Source organism: Octopus bimaculoides, chromosome 2, assembly GCF_046866305.1.
Source record: "Octopus bimaculoides isolate indiv1 chromosome 2, ASM4686630v1, whole genome shotgun sequence".
Taxonomy (NCBI): Eukaryota; Metazoa; Mollusca; class Cephalopoda; order Octopoda; family Octopodidae; genus Octopus; species Octopus bimaculoides.
In genome coordinates this window covers 5,995,405-6,015,680 of record NC_142929.1, presented here as the reverse complement: position 1 = coordinate 6,015,680, position 20,276 = coordinate 5,995,405, and the positions used below count along the sequence as shown (strand labels likewise).

The 20,276-nt window shown below is 36.9% G+C and overlaps 1 long non-coding RNA gene across 2 annotated transcripts in view; it reads left to right on the top strand.

Annotated features, from left to right (window-relative positions):
- The first annotated feature begins 2,765 nt into the window (after nucleotides 1-2,765).
- Nucleotides 2,766-20,276, top strand: part of LOC149136859 (uncharacterized) — a 39,815-nt gene continuing 22,304 nt past the window's right edge. Inside the window, exon 1 of one of the 2 annotated variants that reach the window (XR_016237834.1) lies at nucleotides 2,766-2,979. This is a non-coding gene — a long non-coding RNA (uncharacterized LOC149136859). Of the gene's footprint in view, nucleotides 2,980-17,075; nucleotides 17,585-20,276 lie in introns of those variants that run through there. The other variant, XR_016237833.1, reaches the window with a different exon arrangement.

Here is a 20,276-nt window from a genome sequence, read left to right as displayed (position 1 = left end):
CCCTTCATTTAGCAGGTCGCCATTTCCATATATTCTTCGTCTTTCTGATTTCTCTGTGATTTCTTTTTCTGTCCGTTAAATCACGATTGACCGAATCGACAGAGGCTTGGCTTTTTGACCGAAAGGTTGCGAGTATGTTTATGACCAAGTTACTTAAATCTCATTTAGCCGTCTCCCAAATATGAAACGCTTTGCTCGTTCGTTGTAAATGTTTATTTAGCACAGTTAATGCGGGAGTGTAGTATTATACACAGAGTATATTTCGCTAACCTGCTTTGCTAAATTCAAATCCTCTCTTGATAAAGGGCGTGCATGTGTGAGTGTGTGTGTGTGTGTGTGTGTGTGTGTGTGTGTGTGTGTGTGTGTGTGTGTGTGCGTGCGTGTGTGTAGCGTGCGCAAGAGAGAGAGGTAGGAGAAACAGGGGAGAGGGTCAGACAGACAGACAAACAGACAGACATGTGAAAAAGAAGGGAGGGAATGGAGGGGTCTCTTTGACTAACTTACCCTAGACACAAGATAGGAAGAGGAAGTCTTCAAATAATAATTCTACTTTCCAAGTAAGTTATGGAACTACTAATGTGCGAAGTTCGATAATGGTGATTTAAAATCGTTGGCACAAGGCCCGCAATTTCAAGGGAGGAGACAGATCGATTATATTGACCCTTAGTGTTCAGGTGATACTTATTTTCTCTAAACTGAGGGAATGAAAGGCAAAGTCGACCTCGGCGGAATTTCTGTCCAAGTGTATTGTTCACACCTGTACAGACGTCTAACAAACTTCAGGATATCTATTTTTGCTTAAAATACCAGTCTGGATTATTCCTAAAAATCAGTAATGAGGAAACAAAGATAATGGAGGAAGAACTGGTTTCACTTTAAAAATGACATCGAATTAAGGCCAAAGTTCAAAAAAATCATATCAGGATTTTTTATTACAAAAGAACAACATCCAGCAAGTGGTTCCGTGGATGATCTCATAGCAACACTCACAACACATGTGGAGGCGGAAAGGGTGTTCACTTTACCTGAGAATATAGCAGCATGGGCGAAAATGAAGTTTAAGCTCAATAAATCAAGGAGTATGGTGATTAGGAGAGACAAATTAAGCAACAAAATCAAGCTGCAAGTGTAAGGAGAGGTTATTCCATCAATAGAGGAAAATTCAATCAAATGCCTTGGAATGAGGTTTAACAATCCACTCTCTGACAGAAGCAATGTCACTAATACTAAGAAGCAAGAGTGGATGCGGAAGGATGAAAGATCAGGGCTTCCAAGAAAATACAAGACATGGTTCTACCAACACGGACTGCTACTAAGGCTCATACGGTTATTGACGGTGTATGAGATTCTAATGACAAGAGTAGAAAGGGCGGAGAGGAGGGTAAATAAATTTTCTCAAAGGTGGCTAGCTGTCCCTTCAAGCTTCACTTCAATAGGGTTGTACATAAGATCCGGGCATTTACAACTTCCCCTGTTATCAGTAGTGGATGAGTTCAAAGTCGCGAAATGTAGAGTCGTAATGATGTACATGGACTCACAAGATCTACGTGTCAGACAAGCAAGTATCACAAGATCCGGGCGAAAGTGGATAGCTAGCACCACAGTCGCACGGGCTGAAAGAATGCTGGAGCTACGCAACATTATTGGAATTACATACAGAGGTAGCTAGGGGTCTCGATTCTTTTCATTTTCAACAATGGAAAAGGGCGGACACCAAGGAGAAGAAGGACATGGTTGTGAAGTGTGGCTGTTCAAGAAGCTAGTAATTGAAGGCTGAAGTGGTAAAATCCGTCAAAATTAATGACACTATTTGCCTTACTCGCGGTAGAATTATTATTATTATTCGATTTTGTGTGAATTGAGGACAGTGTTAGCAATAGCTAGAAGAGCGACGTGACACGCTACTTCGGAAGCTTACTTCTATGAGTGTAATGATTTCTTATGAGTGTAATGAATACTTTCCTTCTTGTAAATCACACACTTAAACGACAGCTGTATAATCAGCAATTACAATTCTTATCTTTTTAGTTAAGGTATTTGAATGCAAGTAACAGCTTCTGAAAATTATTTATTTTAAGCTCATATGAAATGATTGAACTATGGTCTCCATTTTATTATGGATTCACCGGATATGGAAGGAAGGAGAGCCCTACATCTGACATGACCTAAACTGACGAGAGAGACCGACGAGGTTGATTTTCAGTTTGGACATATTTTCGGATTGAACAAATTCCAGGCATAGGGTTCAAACATAAGTTTCATCATATTATGAAGTTTAAAGTGGGCAAAACGTGGAAAAGAATAGTCTGTTCGTTGAGACCTCTTCGACGGTAATAATATTTATGTCGGCTTAAACGCGACTTACATAGTATCATAGTCTGATAGTAAATATTTAATGGCCAAACAAAGTATAAGCCTCCATGATGCTCCTGAATCTTTCCTTGAAACGAGCTTTCGAAAATCGGTATTGACGTATTTCAGGAATACCAGCAAGTATGTTCGGATTCTTAACCAACCTTATATAGGTCAAATGTAGTGCGCTCCTTCCTTCCATATCCGGCGAGTCCATAATAAAATGGAGACCATAGTTCAATCATTTCATATGAGCTTAAAATAAATAATTTTCAGAAGCAGTTACTTGCATTCAAATACCTTAACTAAATAGATAAGAATTGTAATTGTTGATTATACAGCTGTCGTTTAAGTGTGTGATTTACAAGAAGGAAAGTATTTCCTGAAGAAAATCATTACACTCATAAAAATAAGCTTCCGAAGTAGCGTGCCACGTCGCTCTTCTAGGTATTGCTAACACTGTCCTCACCTCACAGAAGGTGGAATAATAATAATTCTACCGCGAGTAAGGCAAATAGTGTCATTAATTTTGACGGATTTTACCATTTCAGCCTTCAAGTACTAGCTTCACGAACAGCCACACTTACACAACCAAGGAACTCAGAAAACGTATATTATTGAATTTTCGTAAGTCCTCATTATATATCCGATACTATTATTATTTTTGCAAACACATACCCACGTTTCGCAAAAGGTGTTAGCAGAAGGCGAAGTTACCTTTCTGTTAGTTCATGGCCGTTGATTAAAAACTGCTACTTGTAATATACGCTGGACTAATTAGACACAACTCCAAGAAATATTTTTCAGCTCCGATAGAAATATTCTTAAAATTACGTGCATTTGTGTATGTATGCATTCGAACGTTTGGCCACGCGTGTGTGTGTGTGTGTGTGTGTGTGTGTGTGTGTGTGTGTTTGCATGTATAAACAAAGAAGAGGAAAATTTCATACGTAAAGAACAAAACTTTATAGCTGTTACTTTAAATTGAAGCTACTTTATAAAACTATATACACACACACAATATATATATATATATATATATATATATATATATATACATATGTATGTGTGCGTATATATATATATATATATATACATGCATATGTATGTCTGCGTATATATATATATATATATATATATTTATATATATATATATATATATATATATATATATATATGGAGCGAACACATGTTACAATGAAGTAGAGAAATTTGAAAAGACAACACGAAACCGGTTATTTCTCCAAATGTAATGTTTAAATACCCAAAAAATTTTATAACATTTTTCTGACATAATTTAAATATATACTTTAACCATATAACACAAGCCTTCTGTAGTTTTTTCACTCTTATTATCTTATATATATATATATATATATATATATATATATATATATATATATATATATATATATATATATATATATATATATACATATACTTTCATATCTGATTCCGTTTTTCATTTTTGTAATCCTTCTCTCGATCTCTACACTCTTTTTATAGTTTATCATCGTTCGAATGTGTTTTCCTTTTGGTTCCAACTCTCGTTTTCCGTCGTTATTCTCTCTTCATCTTCCTGGTATCGGTGTCTCATCCTTCTCCGTATCTCTCTTACTCTTAGTTGTTGCTATCTCTCTTCTCTCTTCCTTTCCTTTCTGCGTACTTCTTTCCTCCTCCGCAATCTTCTTTTCTTTTGAATCTCTGGTCTTTCGCATTGATTCTCCTCTCTATTTTTTTTTCTCTTCGCCTGTGGACTTCTGGGTGGTGAATTCACGTTTTCTTCTCTTTTCTTCCTTCTTTTTCCAACTCTATACTTTTCTCCTACATTTTCTATCTTTTCGCTTACTTGCATTTGTACCTCCACTCTTTGTTCCTGTTCCTCTTCCTCTTCCTGCTTCTCTTGTTCTACTTCCTTTTCTTGTTGCTGAGGACACCTTGCTTTCATATGTCCATTTACTCCACAAAGAAAACATACCAGCGGTCTTCCTTCCACCACTATTCTCAACCTTGCTTCGTCCGGCATTATCAGTTCCTCCGCAATCTTGTGGAGGTCTGGCAAGCTTATATAGACCAACACCTCTAGTCCAAACCCCCACCAGTTCACCTCCGTAGTTCTTGATATTCTTATTATCTCAGTGTTCTCCTCTGTGTTGAAAAGGATGGCTGTCGCCAGCCACGCCTCATCAATTTCTGGGGGAATTTTACCTATTTTTACTCTGGCCGCACGTTTGCCACAGTAAGTCGGCAGCAGTGCCCACTCCGCTGATCTCAAAGGCACAGTAGAGTATTTCCTCACTTCTTCTTCACTCACGAAGCGTACCTCCACTGTGCCGTATTTCCTTCCTCTGGTGTAGAACGTCACTACGTTTTTAATTTCTCTGAGGCACTCCTCGAACTCCTGCACCGCTGTTGTTTCCACCTTTTTTGTTGCAATTTTTAATGTTCTGTACACAATTGTTACCTTCTCCGTTTTATCTGTTACTTCTTTGTGGGGCGTCAACCTCAGCCTATCTCCCTCCTTTCTCAATAAATCATTGTATTTTTTGAAGTCTTTCTCCTGTAATTTAATTTCTCTGACTTGCAGTCCCTCCGCTGACAGGCTTTTGCCAGTCACCGCAGCATAACTGCCCGCTTGAACTGGTGTACTTTCCATATTATTCACGACTTCACCCATAAATGGGGAAAAAAAAACTAAGAAAAAAACGGCAACAAGTTCAACAGACAACAACAATTCAGTAAACAACAAAAAAGGTACCCACAAAGAGCGTATACGTTTCCAACTCACTAACTCATAAAATACTAACGATGGTGTACTATCGGTTCTGCCAGCTCGCCGCCTTATGATTGCAGACTAAATCAATAACATGTTCATGCCCAGCTGATATAAAAAGAAAATCGGTCACGTGCTCACTTCTTGGGTGGCGAAGTCCATTTTGTGCAATAAATCGCTTATATTTCTACAATGCAAAAAGTATTTTAGCAAAATTTTTTTATACAATTCCAGAAATACCATAGGATTTTTTAATAAACATGTAACGGTTATGAGGGTTCACCCGAGAAAAGTATGAATCGAAGGGGTTCATAGGGAAAAAATGGACGAAAAGCACTGGTTTACATATATGCATATGTATATATATATATATATATATATATATATATATATATATATATATATATATATATAAATATATATATATATATATATATATATATATAGCCAAATTTTAGAGGATGCAATTAGTATGTCAACACAAGTTAACATGAAAGTCCTATACAGATCATGAGTAAGACATACAAAGAAAATAATAGCAGGAAATAAATAGATAGAAAATTTTTTTTAATAGATCCCAGATATTGTGACTGGTAAAGCAAGGTAGGATTCCGATAAAATTAATCGAGATAAAAATAACGCTATAAAAGCATTAACGTTACGCTTGACCTTAAATATATACAATATATATATGCACAAGAGAGTAAATTGCCTTAAGAGAGGAAAAAGGCAAAGAATAACCTTTGAGAGTGACACGGTAGAAGATAATTACAATGATGGCAAAGGGTAGTTTAGCATTAAACGGATTGTACTTAATGTTTTGGTTATTCACTAAAAGAAGTCTCATTCATTAAATGCAGACCAAAACTATGGCAGATATACAATCTTAAAAGTTAATAAAGATACAGAAATAATTTATTCTCAAACGCTTGATAATACTAACACAATAACAAGAACAGGATAAACTATCCATATATTGCAGAAAAATTCGTTACCGGCCAACCAGGAGACTCGAACTCATATCCCTGTGACTACGCGTCAAATACTTTACCTTTAAGCTAAACTGCTCAGTATCTAACTGTGCTGCAATTTTAGGATTTATAAATCTAGCTTTATAAGACGCTAACGTTAAAATCAACTTATGATGAAAGTAAACAGAGTTTGCTTTAGAAGCGTTGAGATGTATTGAAAGATACAACTTAATCCAAAACAATATGATGTCTTATTTCCAATTTGTTTCAACTCCGTAGAATATCCTAAATCGTTATTACATTTTTTTAAAATTGCTACAAAGTCAAGGAATACATTGCATCGGTAGTTGAACTTTCAAACTACAAGTACCCCCCCCCCCCCAGTGTTAACGTAAGTCTAACTAACCTCCTTCGAAAGAACTAAAACCTAATTAGAGTGCTTATCGAGAAAGTTATTTCCCACAGACTCTTCTGTTCATTAAAAGCATATTAGACACATAAAACTCATTAAAAATTCTAGGCCTCGCAAGCTCTGGCAATTTTCTGTATGACGCCTGAACATCATTGCCATTGTCAAAATTGCATCTCAAAGACTAGTCTTCCTCTTCAGTGCAGTGTCATAATTATTTGAGATCTAATCAGCTGTGGTTGAGTACAGGTGCAACCCACATTTAAACATTTCCCACATATTTGAGGTGCAGCTGCTACTATTCGGTAAACATTCTAGATTACATAGAAAGGCTACTCAACTAAGTTGGATCTTACACATTTTACCGAATGAAACATAAACTCTTCTTCCCTCTCTACCGCTCTCTCTCTCCCTATCTTTCTCCCCTTCCCTCTATTCTTTTATCGCTACTCTGTGTTCTGCCCATTTGTACTGCGTACAACCTTCTTCTAAATCCACATGTTATAACCGCACCTCTAATTTTTGCCTCTATTGCTTCTCACTCACCAAACTCTACAGTAAGCAGAAGAATTACTCAGGGGTGCCTTCTGCCTAGTTCTTTTTACTAGTTAGCTATGGATGGAAATGCACTCCTTTGGAATGTTTCCTTCGGGAAAAGGAAGTTGTCTCGACCCTGCGACCTGAGCTAAATACTTGCAAAAGCCACCGGGTGCGATGTGGAATTGAAAGATATATTAACTCAAATGCACAAATTCAGGATACAAATAGCCAAAACAAATATCACAAATCACCTCGTGGCCCTCTAAATATTCCACGACCCGGGAAAGCTACTTTATTCTATCAACCCCGGAAACTTCAAAGGCAAAGGGGAACACAACAGAATTTGAATTCAAAGTGGAAATACCTAAAATAAATGACACGAGATATTTTGCCATTGATTCCAACGATTTTTTTCTACTCTAGGCACAAGGCCCAAAATCTTGGGGAGGGCCCAGTCGATTAGATCGACGCCAAAACTCACCTGGTACTTAATTTATCGACCCCGAAAGTATGAAAAGCAAAGTAAACCTCGGCAGAATTTGAACTCAGAACGTAGCGGCAGACGAAATACCGCCAAGCATTTCGCCTGGCGTGCTAACGTTTCTTATTTCTTTATTACCCACAAGGGGCTAAACATAGAGGGGACAAACAAGGGCAGACAAAGGGATTAAATCGATTAGATCGACACCAGTACTCAACTGGTACTTAATTTATCGACCCCGAAAGTATGAAAGCAAAGTTGACCTCGGTGAAATTTTGAACTCCGAATGTAAAGACAGACGAAATACCGCCAAAGATCTCACCCGGCGTGCTAACGTTTCTGCCATCTCGCCGCCTTATTGACTCCAGCGATTCTGTCAGGTCGCTGTCCCCATGAAAACTTTACAGTTAAACGAGTGCTATCAAATTAACGGAAGTAGCCAAAAGAATTTATAATTGAAATTATACAAGTAGTGAAGAGAAATCAGTAACTTTAATTATTAAATTCTAGTCATGAATGACGAGGGTCAAAACTATACCTCTTCAACGAGACTCCCTACTTAAAACCCAGCTACTCTGGAATTCTTTCTCTAGCCATGGTCTCTTACAGGCATAAACAAACAGAAGTGTAAGATATCAATCACATTTACCTCACAAGAGAGGAGAGCCAGGAAATAGCATGTGTGCCGCCTTTTCTCCATCGATCATTTAGATAGATGGGTAGATAGATAGATAGATAGATAGATAGATAGATGGGTAGATAGATAGATAGATGGGTAGATAGATAGATGGATGGATAGATAGATGGGTAGATAGATAGATAGATAGATGGATAGATAGATAGATAGGTAGATAGATAGATAGATAGATAGATAGATAGAGAAAGAGAGATAGATAGATAGATAGATAAAGCATACATACATACATATATATAAAAACATATTATTATTATTATTATTACTACTATTATTATTATTATTATTACTATTATTATCATTATTATTATTATTACTATTATTACTATTATTATTATTATTATTATTAAGGTGGCGAGCTGGCAGAATATTTAGCACGCCAGGCGAAATACTTAGCGGTATTTCGTCTGCCGTGATATTCTGAGTTAAAATTCCGCTGAGGTCAACTTTGCCTTTCATCTTTTCGGGGTCGATAAATTAAGTACCAATTACGCGCTGGGGTGGATGTAATCGACTCACCCCTCCTCCAAATGTGAGGCCTTGTGCTTCCAGTAGAAACGATTATTATTATTATTATTTTGGTGTGTCTACTTTGAGTCATTCTATTTTAATGCCTTTAGGAGCCATACAACTATTAAAGAGGTTGCAAGAATCAAAGAAAATTTTCGAAAAAAAAAAAATTAAATAAGTAAGTAAATGAGCGGAAATTAAACCGATAATTATGTTAATTAATAAGGTATTAAAACAGCATGACTCTCCTCAGACACTATAAAGTATGTTTCAACACACGAATTCACATAAAGAATCTTGCAAACCAAAAAAGAAAAAAAATCATAACTAAATATCTTCCCTTACACTTCTGAGCTAAACACGCATATTGAAATGGAACAATTTAGAATTCTTTTACAGATTCTGATGACACGAGATGGCACGCTGTTGTTCTTAATATTCCATTTTCACTAGTTTTTCTCACATATATGGGAGAGAAATGCTTCGTGTAACATTCGTTCTGCAGATTCTAATTTCATTTGCTTTTGTTCATTTATTTTTTTCCCCGCCTCCTTCTCTTTGTTCTGTGCTTTTTTTTTTTTATTCTCTCCGGAAAATCACACAATTTTCTTCTTCCGTTTCCTTTAGCTATTTGGCTAATTTTCAATAACGATGATGAAAATGATGATGATGAAAATGATGATGATGATGATGATGATGATGGTGATGATGATGATGATGATGATGATGATGATGATGATGATGATGATGATGATGATGACTAACACGACAGTGGCAAAAATTACAATAACAATAACAAAATTGATTATAAATTTTATTAGGACGATAATGGTACCCTACATTGAGATAAGGCCAGATACTTGTGATGACGAGGCTACTAACAATTGAATCGACCTCATTTACAAAGGTGACAGCGGTACCAGTGGCGTAGGGGAACACAAAGCGTCAGAAAATCCTGTCAGCCTCTTGGATAATTCCCATAGTTTCTGTAATAAGTCAGGAGGATTTGAAACCCGGCGAGAAATCTTACATCGATTTTCGCTATGCTACTATTATCCGTAACGAGGGCCAACTAAACTACTTGATATTACTTAAGACCAGACAGGGAAGACTGGATGTGTTTGTGTGTCTGCGTTTGTCCCCCTCCCCCGCATCACTGCTTTACCGCTTTACAAACAGTGCTGCTGTGTTTACGTCTCCATAACTTAACAGTTCGGTAAAAGAGATCGATAGAATAAGTACCAAACTTCAGAAGTAAATAAGTGCTGACGTCAGCTAAAATTCTTAGTATCAGCTATATATGTATGTGTATGGTAGATGAGTTCAGCAAAAATTTAGATTCAGATTAATATGGTACTTAAGTTGAGGCACCAGCATTTAGTACGGTATTATCGATGCAATTTCAAAACAAGGTGATTAAAATAAAAATAAGCAACAAGGATATCCAGCAAGAATATCCTTGTTCCTTATTTTGATTTATGTATGTATATATGTAATATATATATAACAGAAATTTTATTATTTCTAAATCTCTCAAAGAGAGATATACTGTAACATCACCATAAAGTAATGAATTTTTGCCAACATAATGTGGCAGTCCCAGGATGGGACGAATGTTACTGTTATTTAGCCCAAGGAAATATAGTTTCCAGCTGGCTATACGACACAAAGAATTTTGTCTTTATATTTTCGAACAGGGGAGATTAGCAGCTCCATCCAGCACAACTTCGCATCCACGGATCGGTTTCTGGGTTATTGCGCTTTATCAGCGTGAAGTAGCTTGGTTGGCTAGATGTCGCCACTGAACTGCTGTCGAAATATATAGATTTCAAAGTGACACACAGTCACTGATCGACAACACAGAAATTTTATTATTTCTAAATCTCTCAGAGAAATATACAATAACAGCACCATAAGGTAATGAATTTTTGCCAACATAATGTGGCAGTCACAGGATAGGACGAATTTTATTGTTATTTAGCCTAAGGAAACACACATAAATGAGTGGAAATTTTACCGGTAAGTGTGTTAAATTATAAGGCACTAAAAGAGAATGACTCTCCCCAGACACAAGTGAATACATTTTTTTTATAAGCAAGTAATACTATTATAGGCATTTACACTCCGGTGAAGTTTAGAAATCAACTCGTTAATAAACGAAGCCCTCGCATCCATCAGTCTACGCACACACAGAGTCGCATATCTATGTATGTATTTATGTATATATGTACGCACACGTGTCTATGCACATAGGTACACCATGATCTATACACACGCAGACGAGAGTCGATTCATATGATAAAAAAAGTGAATAAAATAATATGACCACTTGCTTATCGGGAAAGTTTGATTTTGTTTTTTAAAAGATTATCAAACCAAATGTACATCATTTGGAGCCATTAATCCCAATAAGTATGCCTGCCAAATGTGGGGAAAATCCGTTCAGCCGTTTTCAAACAAATTTTGCAAACACACTTTCTTCTTGGCACTCCGTTGGTTACGACGATGAGGGTTCCTCTTGATCTGATCAACAGAACAGCCTGCTCGTGAAATTAACGTACAAGTGGCTGAGTACTCCACAGACACGTGTACCCTTAACGTAGTTCGCGGGGGAGATTCAGCGTCACACAGAGTGTGGCAAGGTTGACCCTTTGAAATACAGGCACAACAGAAACAGTAAGAGAAAGTTGTGATGAAAGAATACAGCAGGGTTCGCCACCCCACCCCCTGCTGGAGCCTCGTGGAACTTTAGGTGTTTTCGCTCAATAAACACTCACAACGCCCGGTCTGGGAATCGAAACCGCGATCCTACGACCGCGAGCCCGCTGCCCTAACCACTGGGCCATTGCGCATCCACTGCAAACAAAGACAAACAGACAAAGACGAGCAATTACAATACTCTGCATTCGCTTACGCGCGCAGGGTAACAATTAAGATGAACTCAAAGCATACATTACATTATACTTCGAGTTACTCTGAAAAAAGAAAAAACAATTATATACTACTTCAAAACATATTGTTAATTAATTAGTCTAAAGGTCTAATGTCTCAGAATATCTACTTGCGCACGTTCATTATATTTTGAACATTTTTTTATCTTGTTAAACACAGACTCCATACATTTTATGAGAGAGAAGCGGAAAACAGGAAGAATTAATTACAAAATTGAAATGTCTCCGTCATTTAATCTATTCGTGTCAATGATTAGTTTGCACGAATCTAACTTTCTGTAAATATAGTTTAGTTTTAATTTGGAGTAGACAGCAATGAGTATTAAATCGATGACGCTTTATCAAAAGAATCTGAAGTGATGTGAGGTTTTGATCAGCAATAAAGAGCATCGATGGAGTAACTTTCTAAAGCATATCTCTTGATTTATTAAAATAACCGAATAAAGATGATGATGTAATACCATCATAATTAAATAACATTACTGAAATGGTGAAATAATAATAATGATAACAATGATTTCAAATTTTTACCACAAGGGCAGCTTAGAGGAGGGGATTAAGTCGATTACATAGACTCCAGTGTTTCACTGGTACTTAATTTATCGACCCCGAAAGGGTGAAAGACAAAGTCGACCTCGGCGGAATTTGAACTCAGAACGTAGCGACGGGCGAAATACCGCTAAGCATTCCGCCCGACATGCTAGCGATTCTGCCAGCTCGCCGCCTTGACAATAACAACAACAACAACAACAACAATAATAATACAATTAACTTTGAGACCATTGCCTTTAAAAACTGACATTTCAAAAACTGGGACTTGATGATACAAAATATTATGTTAACAAGAGTAATTAACAAAATTGTTCCTGTAATCTATTCCATTAATTACTGAATTATTACGTATTTTGTTACTATATGTTACAGACCAAATTAACGACAACGATCATAATTGTTTCAAATTTTGGCACAAGGCCAGTAATTTGGGGAAGAGTCAGTCGATTGCATCGACCCCGTTATGCGACTGGTGCTTTATTTTATCGACCTCTAAAGGATTAAAGGTAATGTTGACCTCTATGGGATTTGAGCTCAGAACATGAAGAGCAGGAAGAAATGCCGTTCAGCATTTTCTCCGATGCGTTTACTTTTCGGTCAGCCATAATAATCTTTTCTACTCTAGACACAAGGCCTGAAATTTGGGGGAGGAGACTAGTCGATTACATCGACCCCAGTACGTAACTGGTACTTAATTTATTGACTCCCGATAGGATGAAAGGCAAATTCGACTTCGGTGGAATTTGAACTCAGAACGTAGCAACCGTCGAAATACCTCTAAGCATTTTGTCCAATGTACTAACGACTCTGCCAGCTCGCCATAATTCTTTCTACTCTAGGTACAAAGTCTGCAATTTCACAGGGAGGAGGTCAGTCGATTACATTGACCCCCAGTGCTCGACTGGAACTTCTTTTTATCGATTCCGAAAAGATACAAGAGAAAGTTGATTTCGGCTGAATTTGAACTCGGAGCGTAAGGAGCTCTGAGAGATTATTCGAAGCATTTCCCTCCGGCGCGTTTGTAACTTTACTAGCTGACTGCCTTTAATAATGGTTTCAAATTTTGGCACAAGGACAGCAATTTGTGGGGAGGTGTTAAGTCGATTACATCGATCTCAATGCTCAACTGGTACTCGAGGAGAGTGTCAGTTGGGTAGACGGTCATATACATAGTCGCGTTCCTACTTGTCTAACTATGCTGTTATACCGGAGTGGCGTTATAACAGTCCAACAGACGATACATCAAAAAGGTAAGATTCTTCTAACCACGTCCTAAACTCTTTCAACAGTAGTTTGAAACAATTTAGATAATCAATTATCATATATGTTCTTGATGGCAACAGAAAGAACATATTTGAAACAAACACTTCCATACATAAAGAAATCTTTGCAAATGGAGTTACTAGAACATAAAAGAAAGCCAGAGTCTCAAGACGAAATGAAATAAACATTGAAGTGAAAGAGCAAGCTACCTTCCTGAAAATAGAGGATTGTGGGTACCGCCTCGCCATCCCAACTACATCACGCTTAAGGACCACAAGCTTTCCACCCTTCAATTTCTAAATGAAGGTTAAACAATTTTTCTCAAGAGCGAAATAAGTGTTTTAAGTAAGCTTAATCCCGATGGCATTAGCTCCGATATCAGAAGTGCTATGGGCTTACTCAATGAGATTGCAGTGCTGTGAGAATCAAGTGGTTTCGCACGAGAACAAAAGTTTTCTCAGCTCGATAGCATGAATTTCTACTTTACACTATCGAAATTCCTCTTAATGTTTTTTTTTACTGTCTATAGACAACTCTTTCGAATTGGTGATCACGATATCAACTCGTTTCACAATGATTCTATTCTGGTAAGAAAAAAATTACTCTTTGTTCGTTATGTCCATGGAGATGAGAGCCTTGGCCTTGTTGGATTATTTATCCAAGATGAGGGCCTTGGCCTTGTTGGGTTATTTATCCAAGATGAGGGCCTTGGCCTTGTTGTGTTGTTTACCCAAGATGAGGGCATTGGCCTTGGGTTATTTATCCAAGATGTTCTAAAAGATTACACACATCGCAATTCCACCTTGCATGAGGATAACGGTCTGGGAATCTCAAACATATGAACGAACACACCATGGATAAGCTCAGGTAGAACCTTATTAACATTATCAAATAAATGTTATCACTAGCTTAACAGGGTTGATATTTCGGGCATAACCGTAGATTGCGAGACAGGTAAACGAGTGTAGAATTTGTCGTGAGATGTGTTTACTAAACTGAAGCCATGTTACTTTAGATGAAAAAGATGAGAATGTTGCACCGTGAGATATTATCTTTGAAATTTCGGCATTCTTTCAAAGAATTTATTGATTGGTGAGTCTGTTCGCAGTAGCCAGTAATTATTTGAAAATAACTCATAGCATGTTTAACAAACTGATATTAGGGTTGGGAAAGAAAAAAATTGCGCTATTAATTTGATCACGTGATTTATTAAAGCTATCACGTGAGCTCTCAATGCAAAATAAGTTGGCGCCATCAGTTGCAGTTTTATGTCTCTTTTCTTCATTTTTCCCTACTATGCCTAATATGATACTTTTAGGGCACGATTTTAAGAATACATTACTAATCACCAAAAGTGAAATCACTATTCGTATATTGTTACGGTTGAGAATCTGGTTTTTATCAGAAGTCGGTCAATTAGAGAGGTGGTGGTGTTGTATCTATCAAATAAAGTAGTCAGAAAGGAGATGAGATTTAGTTTATAAACCTTCTATTGATAACAGTTTCAGATCCGTATTCTTAACCTAAATACTTGCCTCTTAAATTTATATATATTTTTTTTTTCTTCTTTTTTTTTTTATTTGTTCTAAGGGATTTCCTTTCTTACTTGCATGACGTCTGCTGATAATGGCTCGTACTGGTGCATAACCAATGGCGACGCCGCTGGTACCTGCTGATATTTATAACATCCACTTAACTACGTAGTTTTATCTGGCCACCAATTGTTATCGAATCAAATTTTAGTTTCCTCTACATAAGTAACTGTAGACAATCGGAATATGAGTATATGTATGTATGTATGTATGTATGTAGGTATGTATGTATGTATGTATGTATGTATATTTGTGTGTAGTTATAGGAGAATGCACGTCTGTAAATATATGATATGTATATATAAATATATTTATTTACATACATATATGTGCACGTGTATATGTATTTGTATAGATGGATAGATAGATAGATAGATAGATAGATAGATAGATAGATAGATAGATAGATAGATAGTTTAATTATAAAGGGTAAAATTATTATGGATTTTACCCTTTATTATAAAAATAATATTTGAATAAATTCACTCCATGATCGAAACTACATTTACTGCGGTCTAGATCTTAACATACACGTGAGTATATATATATAAAAAAAAGGATATGAATTATACTTGGCAGTATATTTTTACGAGTGTGGATAGATATTGGACATACGATGATGCTGATTGCGTGCATGTTTTGAAATAGTCGTGAACTTATACGAAATACTATGCTGAAGAGTAACAATGAGTAAAATTATCTTTTACTTTAAGTTCGAAACACGTCCATAGTTAATCAGCCCTGTTGATTCATTATTCTTCTTTTGCTTGCCTACAATAAAGTGTGTTATCCTCGGAGATTTTAAGGTAGTAAAAAAGACTTTAGCGTCTATTTCTTACAGTGCGTGGAGAGGCATAAAGTCGACCCCTTGTTATAATTATGTATATAATTATAAAATAGATAGATAGATAGATAGATAGATAGATAGATAGATAGATATTTATATGCACACTTTCATATATGTACATATACGAATGTGTGCATATATCTATATAGATAGACTCATATACTTATGTATATGTACATACGCATGATGTATTTTCTGTATATCATATATACATGCGTGTATGTATGTTGTCTTTTGTTTTTAATTATCCAAATGCCTCCGCAGATAAAATAGCTGGTTTCTAACAAAGATACAAAGCTCCATCGCTGGAATATAAATAATAAAAACAATGTCACATATTAAACTTGAGAAAAGTCTTGCATAGTTTTACTGTATAGATTACAGATTGTATTTGTGCGAGTTAGTTGGTGGATTTATTTTTCTGAAAATCAATGCTTATCCACATTGTCACTTAGACATTTATTAAAGTACGTATGCATGTATGTCATTGTTCGGTTTTATTTCAAGATATCTTGCCAATAGAGGAAGAGCCGGTTTCTAACCGAGATTCATGGCTCCTTCATTGGAATTTCAACATCAACGACAGAGTATTTTTGTATGTATGTATGTATGTATGTGTGCAGATTTGTATGTTTTGCTTTATATATGTATTCTCGTGCATATAGTTGCATATCTAGACATCTAATATAATAAATGGGGAACATAATTTTTGTGTGTTAGTGTGTCACACTTAGACGCCCCTCTCTCACTACTCAATAACACTTCCTCGTGATGGGGTGAGAATAATAGTAGGCATAAAGACGGTGAAGTTGGTAACGAGGACATACAGGAAGAAAGAGAGAAAGAAAGAAAAGGAGAGGGAGAGAAAGAGAGACAAAGAAATTTAGGGAGAGTTGATGATGTTTTATTAAAAGTAGTGGTGTTGATCGTGGCAATGGGAGTAATAATAGGAGAGAGGAAGAGAGAGGGAGACACAGAGAGAGAGAGAGAGAGAGAGAGAGAGAGAGAGAGAGAGAGAGAGAATGGCTATGTGAGAGAAAGACGGAGAATATGTACAACTAGGACAGAAATTCCTGTGGCCAGCATACTGAACCAACTACTGAACTCTATTATTTTTGTTTTATTTTTTGCTTTCTTTACTACATATGTGTGTGTGTTTATGTGTGTGTATACATATAAACATATACATGTACACACACACATGTATATATAAAATGCATTTTAATGAAATATAGTTTCCCCAAAATTAAACATATCTAATATAATAAATGTGAATGTCAGTGTGTCACACTTTTTCAACTTTACTCCTAGAGGCCGTGACCCAACATATCATACCATTTTGGAATCAGGCTGATTCCGTGAGTAAATTACAAACATTCCAGGCCGAATCCGGACTTGCAATTCTGAAATTTTGGATTCCTATGTTTTCATTACAGCGATTGTTTGATTCCCACAGGACTGCACATTTGATTCCCACAGGACTGCACATTTGATTCCCACAGCACTTCCGATATCGGAGCTAATGCCATCGAGATTAAGCTTACTTAAAACGCTGCGATTTCTTTTACATGATTTTTTTGGCAACGAATCGGATCATCCTCGGGATATGGACTCTGAAGGAAGCGATTGCAAGAAATTCTCCGAAACAGGTAAGAGATCTGTTTGCAGATCTTCTCATTCAGACTCAGTTGCTCAAAAGCTACACACTAGTTTAAAAGCTGTCCGGGGGCGGCTCTTAAGCTAGTGCTCACATATATTTAAATGATGAACTTCTGGAAAGTTTTACAGATTCTTACAGTTCCCGTGATGGATTGGATATGTATGTATGTATGTATGTATGTATGTATGTATGTATGTATGTATGTATGTATGCATGTATGTATGTTACACACATACGAAAAGAAAAAAGTACACACATGAAGTACAACTTTATTTTGCTTCGAGGGATATTTAACAAGAGCGCCCGATTTGTCAACAGGTATCATAAGTGTTGTGCATATATGTGTGTGAGTAAGTGTGTGTAAATGAATGTGTATGTACGTGTGTATGCACGTGTGTATGCACGTGTGTATGTGTTGACAACTTTCTATCTCTGTATGTATATGATGTGTCAGTAGAAACATGTCAAGAAGGCGGTGAGCCGGCAGAAACGTTAGCACGCCGGGCACAATGCTTAAGAGCATTTGGTCTGCTGTTATGTTCTGAGTTCAAATTCTGCCGAAGTCAACTTTACCTTTCATCCTTTCGGGGTCGATGAAATAAGTACCAGTTACACACTGGAGTCGATATAATCGGTCCTTGTTTGTCACCTCTATGTTTAGCCTCTGGTGGGCAATAAAGAAATAAGAGACGTTAGCACGCCGGACGAACTGCTTAGCAGTATTTCGTCTGTCTTTACGTTCTGAGTTCAGATTTGCCTTTCATCCTTCCGGGGTCGATAAATTAAGTACCAGTAGCGTACTGGGATCGATCTAATCGACTGTCCCCCTCGCGCAAAATTTCGAGCCTTGTACCTAGAGTAGAAAAGTAGAAACATGTAAAGACAACAGCCTCTCGAACTAAATGTCTGAGAATAGTTTTCTCAATCAAATTGCCATAACTGTTGTAGTCTCCTCCTCCCCTTACTATCTTGCTTTACAGCCTTCCCACATTTTTTCCAGATCTTAAAACAAATTACCCATATTTCTATTATTATCGTTATTGTTTAGGAATTCTTGGGGGTGCCCCCATTTTACTCTAGGTCAATGTCCCCTTTTCAGACATATTCATTACATATTTTTTACATTTGAATATTTAAGTTTTTTCTCTTTAACGCATGTAAATGTAAATATATATATATATATATATATATATATATATATATATATATATATATATATATATATATATATATATATATATATATATATATATATATATATACATTGAATTATTTATTTTCACTCACTAGATAAAAATATCAATTACCTTAAAACGAACGTCTCCCCATTCGTCGCTCTTGGGACAAATAAAGAGTCGGTTATTATTATTTTATTATTATTATCATTATTATCATCATCATTATTATTATTATTGTTGAGATCGACTTTGCCTTTCGTCCTTTCGAGATTGATAAAATTAGTACCAGTCGAACATTGGTTCAATGTAATCGACTTAAAATTTTAGGCTTTGTACCGTTATCAGAAAGGATTATTGTTTATGTTGTTGTTGTTTATTTGTGATTTATTGCGTGTTATTATCATCTATTCTTTTTCTCTCGGGTTTTATTGGAACTCTTGGAGTCTTGCATGAGTAAGAGGTCTTACTGCTTGCAGCCTACAGCACCATGTTGTCTATTTCGATTTCTTTTATATCCCTCTTAATACATTCTGATAATGTCCCCAAGGACCCAACAATAATTGGCACTATCTTATTTTCCAAAGCCGGGCTATTTCATACTCAAGGGGATTGTACATATCTATCTTTTCGCCTTCATTATTGACTACTCGTGGGTCAAGTGGGCACGCAACATCAACTATATAGCACATCTTGTCCACCGCACTAGGTCCGGTCTGTTATGCGTTAGCACCTGAGATACACTAGTACCTAATATGTTTGAATTGAGAATTCCCAGAGGATGTTGCAGGTCTCCGACTCCGCCACTCTCTATACTTTGTGCTCACACCACGTCTTACCTCTCTCTAGCCCCCGTTTTTCGCACACTATCCAGTGCAGCGCCATCATCATCATCATCATCATCATCATCATCATCATCATCATCATCATCATCATCATCATCATCATCATCATCATCATCATCATCATCATCATCATCATCATCATCATCATCATCATCATCATCATCATCATCATCATCATCATCATCATCATCATCATCATCATCATCATCATCATCATCATCATCATCATCATCATCATCATCATCATCATCATCATCATCATCATCATCATCATCATCATCATCATCATCATCATCATCATCATCATCATCATCATCATCATCATCATCATCATCGACGACGACGACGACGACGACGACGACGACGACGACGACGACGACGACGACGACGACGACGACGACGACGACGACGACGACGACGACGACGACGACGACGACGACGACGACGACGACGACGACGACGACGACGACGACGACGACGACGACGACGACGACGACGACGACGACGACGACGACGACGACGACGACGACGACGACGACGACGACGACGACGACGACGACGACAACAACAACAACAACAACAACAACAACAACAACAACAACAACAACAACAACAACAACAACAACAACAACAACAACAACGACGACAACAACAACGACAA